Source organism: Triticum urartu, chromosome 7, assembly GCF_003073215.2.
Source record: "Triticum urartu cultivar G1812 chromosome 7, Tu2.1, whole genome shotgun sequence".
NCBI lineage: Eukaryota > Viridiplantae > Streptophyta > Magnoliopsida > Poales > Poaceae > Triticum > Triticum urartu.
In genome coordinates, this window is record NC_053028.1 from 694,423,854 (window position 1) to 694,430,510 (window position 6,657).

Sequence of the window (6,657 nt, forward strand, 5' to 3'; positions counted from 1 at the left end):
AACTGCAAATACATCTTCTTTTGTCAACTGCAACATATACCCTGCTGTAAAGAAACCACTTGAAGAAAATATTTAAGGGAGCAGGGCAGTTCGTGTAGATTTTCTTGCATTTGTACATAGCTATTGATCATGAATGTTGCAATGCAAGTTATTAAAAGAATGATGATACCTCTTAATGCCTTGTCTTTTCAGAAACTAGCTAGCTAGTCAAGTATTTCTTTTCAAGTTTGATACTAGTGTTATTGTTGGAGATATATAGTGGAAAACAACATCCACAGTGGCATAGATTGTTCCAGTCCATGACATTCGGGTGCAAATTGGCACATAGCACAAATCTTCAGAGATTTGAGCATACTCCTACCAAATCTTGTACTATATGGCATATCATTAATGTAGGTTTAATATAGTTCTAGCAGATTTAGGCAAATAGTAGTATATCTTACCTAACTGGACTGGGTGCTCTCTTTTATATATGGAATGATATCAATGTAGGTTCAATTGGGTTATCTGTAGATTTTCCATCTTCTGCATTATTCAGATTATTTTACCTTACCTTGTTTGAACCAAGAATCTGAGCAAAGTAGGTAACTGTCAACTCAAGGATTTGAATTTATTTTGGCAGGCACCAATTGGCCAATGAGATGAAGGAGCTGAAGGAGATCCACATGGAGGACACCGAAGAGGAGGAAATGCATGACATCGACAGCTGCGACTTCGGCAACTCCCTTGCGGTTGTTGAATATGTGGATGAAATTTACAGCTTCTACAGAAGGACCGAGGTAATTATCTGCTTGGAACCCCGGTCAAGTTATCTAGTACAGAGTTGTGTGTCTGACCTGACCTGGCGAACTCACCCAATGCAGGTCCACTATAAGTTTGAGCTACTGGGTGAAATTTTATTCCTTACTGTCAACATCATTGATAGATACCTGGCCCGGGAAAATGTCGCTAGGAAGAAGCTGCTGCTGTTGCTGTTGCAGGTTTATGGCACTTGCAGGGACAACACAAATTCCATCTGTTTTTTTGTTCTTTGTTTTGATTGATGTGCGTTCATTACCAATTCCTGAGGATGATTTGTGTTCCTCATGGAGATTAGTCTCGGACGCTACAAGCTATTCTCTGTTGTGTGGTATATCCTGATTGGTGGCATTCTATGTGCCAACTTATCCTGGAAACGACACATACATTCATATGCAGTCCTCTGTTATTTTTCTTTTCTCTGTGTTAAATGATCTAAATGTGTGGACCAAATGATCTCATAGTTTAAATGCACCATAGTTTTGCATAACCTCAATACATTTACATGCACACGCATACACATTTGACTGCTGAGTATTTGAATTATTGGAATGTGGGGGTTGGTCTGTTTATTCCCATGTTCTTAAGTTTTGTGTATTTAGACTGTAACTCTTAAGATATCATTGTAGCTATAAGTAGACTGCAAGTTACCAGCAGATTGTCATGGAAGTCTAATTATCACTTTAATTTTCTCCCAAATGACTGCAAGTGGACTGTACGTTGTGACACCACTGATGCCAGACCTACAAACAGTAGTTTGATGGATTTGTAGGGTTTTTTGGGATGTGGTATTACGATAGTTGTAGCTCACATGTTTGAAACCAGGTCCAGTTCCAACCCGATTAGGATTGGCTTTTAGCAGCATGGATTTACCAAGTTGGGATGTTGGGATAGTTGGATTCCTATTGTCTCTTGTAGCACCAAATGCTAGTATGTTTTTCACTAAAGTCATCAGATAGTTAACTCACTGTGAGATGTCCACACTTGTTTTGTTAACAAACATGAACTGTTGAGTCATCTATTCCTGGCTGTTGCTTTTGTTCAGTATATACGTGTGCTTTCTGTTCTTTTGTTCTATTCACTATGTGAGTACAGTTTCTTGTTGGCACCAAGGTGTTTGAGATGGTCTTCCTGTTGGTGCATGAGGAAGAGGAAGTGAAGTCATTGATTTGTCCACCGAGGAAGAGGAAGCGTGAAGTCTTTGATTTGTCCAGAGGGTAAGTCCTCGGTCTGTCCCACTCTTCCTTTGCTATGTGATTGTGACCTCCATGTGTTATCTACTTATCTGGACACTTTGGTTCATATACTATTCTTGTGATTTTCCAATGCTATGTCAAAAAATGAATCTGTAACCTTTAATGAATTCAATGTATGATCGTGATGAGAACGAATGAATGAATGATATCATACAACTTGTTTTTTCCCTTGATCAGTATCATTTGTGGTAGCTCCTAAGCAACATGATCTTTTTCTTGCTCCGAGATCCCAAGTGTGGTGTTGTAATTTTGTTGTGCTTGATTGATGTCCTGCTAGCTGCTACTGTTAATTGTTACTGTCATGATGTTAACACTGCTTAGAATATGTTATGCACCTTAATTCTAGTAGTATTTGTTGTCAAAAGCATGATTGTATTGTGAGCCATCAATTTCTTGGAGTCTTCTTAGAGCTTGCTGGTATTTACTTTTTTCCACCAATATAATATTTGCTAATATTTACTCATGGTTGCTACTATTATCCGTGCCCTCATGCATTAGGATCGACCCCTAGCTGCTTGTGTATTTGTTTATTATTCTGTTCAATATTCTTTTCCTAGCTGTTGTATGTTTGAGGATATTGCTTTCATTCTGAATTAGCCATGATAATGATCATTTCCTGTCTTTTACAGGAGCTCTAGGCTCAAGAAGTTGGAAAAAGGGAACGCTTCATCTTTGTAGCTAATTATGTTCCTGGATGATGTGAATGGCTGTTATAGTACTTCATAGCAGCACTTTTGTAGTTGTTCTAAATTCCTTGGATGATGTGAACTATGGCATGATAATATATATAATATACTCATTTTGGTCGTCATTTCTGAAAATTTGTGTGATTGGGGCTCTCTTGACCAAAATACTGGTTATTTATTGCTGATACTTTATTGTTGATATGTGCTGAAATGAAACATATACTATTTGGGCCCTAAAAAGGCCACAAATCAAACAATGAACAAAAGGCGATGGCCAAAAATAAAAAGGCTTAGGCCCAAAAACGAAATAGATCACAAAAAGGCCATGATCCATGAAAATAAAAAGGCCAAATTGTTGGGCCCATGTAGCTAGAAAAATATATGTAAAAAGGCCGAATTGTTGGGCTAGGCCCATGTAGAAAATCGAATTGGACCGGGCTGAATCTTGTGCCACGTCAGATTGCCACGCTGGATGCCTACGTGGCCTGGGGAGGTTGCTAGTGACCAAAACGCCACAGTAGACGTATTTTGGTCATAAACGTCTACGACCATTCCAGAAGAAAGGTCGCTATAGTCAGTTTATGACGGCCAGCTTTTGACCTTATGTTTTTGGTCACAAAAAGGTCACAAATGGAAATTTGTGACCATTCAGTTGACCAATAGTAGGATCGAAAGTATGTCTAGAGGGGGGTGATTAGACTACTTGACCAAATAAAAACTTAACCTTTTCCCAATTTTAGTTCTTGGCAGATTTTAGCTATTTTAGGACAAGTCAAGCAATCATCACACAATTCAAGCAAGCATGCAAAGAGTTATATTGGCAGCGGAAAGTAAAGCATGCAACTTGCAAGAATAAAGGGAAGGGTTTGGAGAATTCAAACGCAATTGGAGACACGGATGTTTTTCCGTGGTTCGGATAGGTGGTGCTATCCTACATCCACGTTGATGGAGACTTCAACCCACGAAGGGTAACGGTTGCGCGAGTCCACACAGGGCTCCACCCAAGGGTAACGGTTGCGCGAGTCCACACAGGGCTCCACCCACGAAGGGTCCACGAAGAAGCAACCACCCACAAAGGGTCCACGAAGAAGCAACCTTGTCTATCCCACCATGGCCATCGCCCACACAAGGACTTGCCTCACTAGCGGTAGATCTTCACGAAGTAGGCGATCTCCTTGCCCTTACAAACTCCTTGGTTCAACTCCACAATCTTGTCGGAGGCTCCCAAGTGACACCTAGCCAATCTAGGAGACACCACTCTCCAAGAAGTAACAAATGGTGTGTAGGTAATGAACTCCTTGCTCTTGTGCTTCAAATGATAGTCTCCCCAACACTCAACTCTCTCTCATAGGATTTGGATTTGGTGGAAAGAAGATTTGAGTGGAAAGCAACTTGGGAAGGCTAGAGATCACATGAGTAGGTGGTTCTCTCTCAGAACATATGAGTTGGAATTGTGTATGTGTTCTGATGGCTCTCTCCATGAATGAAGAGGAGGTGGAGGGGTATATATAGCCTCCACACAAAATCCAACCGTTACACACAGTTTTCCAATCTCGGTGGGACCGAATCAATAAACTCGGTCGGACCGAAAATGTAAACCTAGTGACCGTTAGAGATTTTCGGTGGGACTGACATGCAACTCGGTAGGACCGATATGGTTAGGGTTTGGGCATAACGTAATCTCGGTGAGACCGATTACACAAACTCGGTGAGACCGAATTTGGTAATTAGCTAACCAGAGAGTTGGTCAGGCAAACTCGGTGGGACCGATTTGCTCTTTCGGTGAGACCGAAAAGTTACAAAGGGGAAACACTGAATTTACATTGCAATCTCGGTGGGACCGATTCGCTCTCGGTGAGACCGAAAAGTTACGAAAGGGAAACAGAGAGTTTGCAATCCCATCTTCGGTGAGACCGAGATCCCTATCGGTAGAACCGAATTGCTAGGGTTTGGCAGTGGCTTATGACAAGTGAAACTCGGTGGCGCCGGATAGAAAGAATCGGTAGGACCGAAGTTTGGCTTAGGGTTTAGGTCATATGTGGATATGGGAAAGTAGTTGAGGGTTTTGGAGCATATCACTAAGCACATGAAGCAAGAGGCTCATTAAGCAACACCTCATCCCTCCTTGATAGTATTGGCTTTTCCTAAAGACTCAATGTGATCTTGGATCACTAAAATATAAAATGAAGAGTCTTGAGCTTTTGAGCTTGAGCCAATCCTTTGTCCTTAGCATTTTGAGGGTTCCACTTTCACATCCATGCCATGCCAATCATTGAGCTTTCCTGAAATAATCATCTTGGAATAGCATTAGCTCAATGAGCTATATGTTGTTATGAATTACCAAAACCACCTAGGGATAGTTGCACTTTCAATCTCCCCCTTTTTGGTAATTGATGACAACATATAGATCAAATCTTCGACAAATGATAATAAGCATGAAATATATCGTCGCTTTGAGAAGTATGTGATAAGTAAGAGCTCCCCTTAAGTTTGTGCATATTTAAAATTTGCTTTGGACTGCAAATGCACAAGGAGTTAGAGTCATGGGTTACTCTTCCATGTCACATACATCTTGGTGGAGCGCTTAAAATGATAAGAATGAAATACATGCACTCATCACCAAGAATAGTGAATGATCACATAGGATAGATAGGATAATAGCATTAAGCAAACATTAAGTGTAGCTTATGATCAAACACATGATCATCAATGTCTCACAAGCGATGACATAGTATCTCAAGCACTCAAAAGCAAACAAGTTCGAAAAACCACCAAATAAAGCAAGAGAGAAAAGCAACACTCTCTCTCTCTCGAAGCCTATGATCTATACATTTTTCTCCCCCTTTGGCAACAAGTTACCAAAAAGTTCCTAGAAAATGCATAGTGCTAGATCGACACTCAGGCTTGATCTTCAGGTGGTGGTGGAGTCCGGATCACTCCAAGGACGAAGGCTTCTGTAGACGCTGGAGTTGGAGCTGAAGTAGATGCTGGAGCTGGTGGAACTGAGGCTGTAGCTGGTGCTGAAGTGGTGGCTCTGGTGTCAGCAACTGGCACGACAGACGACCTCGGACCTCGTGGCACTCTGGCAAAGGCATGAGTGGTAGTCCTGCCTCTCCTCTCCTGCATGTCATCCTGGAGCTGCTCCACTGCAGACTGAATCTCCGTTACTTTGACATCCAAGTCATAGAACTTTTGTTCCATGATCCTCTCTAAGCTCTGCTGATTCTGAGTGAGGGTGGCCAGACTTTGCTCAATCCTCAGTGTGGATGCAATCAAGTAACCAAGCTGCTCTTGTTTAGTTTTCAAGAAATACTCAGATGCCTCCTCTTGAGTTGGCATCTTGGCAGCTTTCTCCTTCCTTGCCTTCTCCTTCTTTGCTTGAGCTTGTGCAGACGATGGCTCATTTTCAGTCATGACCACTTGATTATCCTCAAAATCTGGACGGATGGGCAGGTGTTCCTTGTCCAATAAATATATGCCCGTGCCCATCTTGGAGTTGATGCGCTCCTGAACTTGAGGGGCATATCCACAGCTCCTCTTCTGATCTGCTGCAGTCCTCTTGATAGTCTCTACTATAAGGCTCATCACCTTGAATTTTTGTGGCACATCAAATACATGTAGCAAGTTGATTGCATGGCCTCTGATCATCTTGTGATCTCCAGACTTGGGCAATAAGGTGTGCCTCAATATCCAATTGATTGTTGGCAGTCAGGACAGAAGATAATGCACAGACCCAAATTTGAAAGTGTCAAGTGCCTCATTTGGAATTTCCATGTACATATTAGACAATGAGTTATGATCCATCTTTTTCTTGGCATAAATGTCCAAATCATCTGCTTGCTCCTCTGGGGCATTGATCAACTTTGCCCATTCCTCAACAGTAGATTGGTACCTCGTACCTTCAGACATCCAAGTGA

General features: G+C 41.6%; 1 non-coding gene across 1 annotated transcript; it reads left to right on the plus strand.

The window, feature by feature from the left end:
• The first annotated feature begins 1,055 nt into the window (after positions 1 to 1,055).
• On the plus strand, positions 1,056 to 1,189 carry LOC125526192. The gene has a single exon (XR_007291607.1). It is a non-coding gene; the product is annotated as a small nucleolar RNA snoR80 (small nucleolar RNA).
• Positions 1,190 to 6,657: the final 5,468 nt, after the last annotated feature.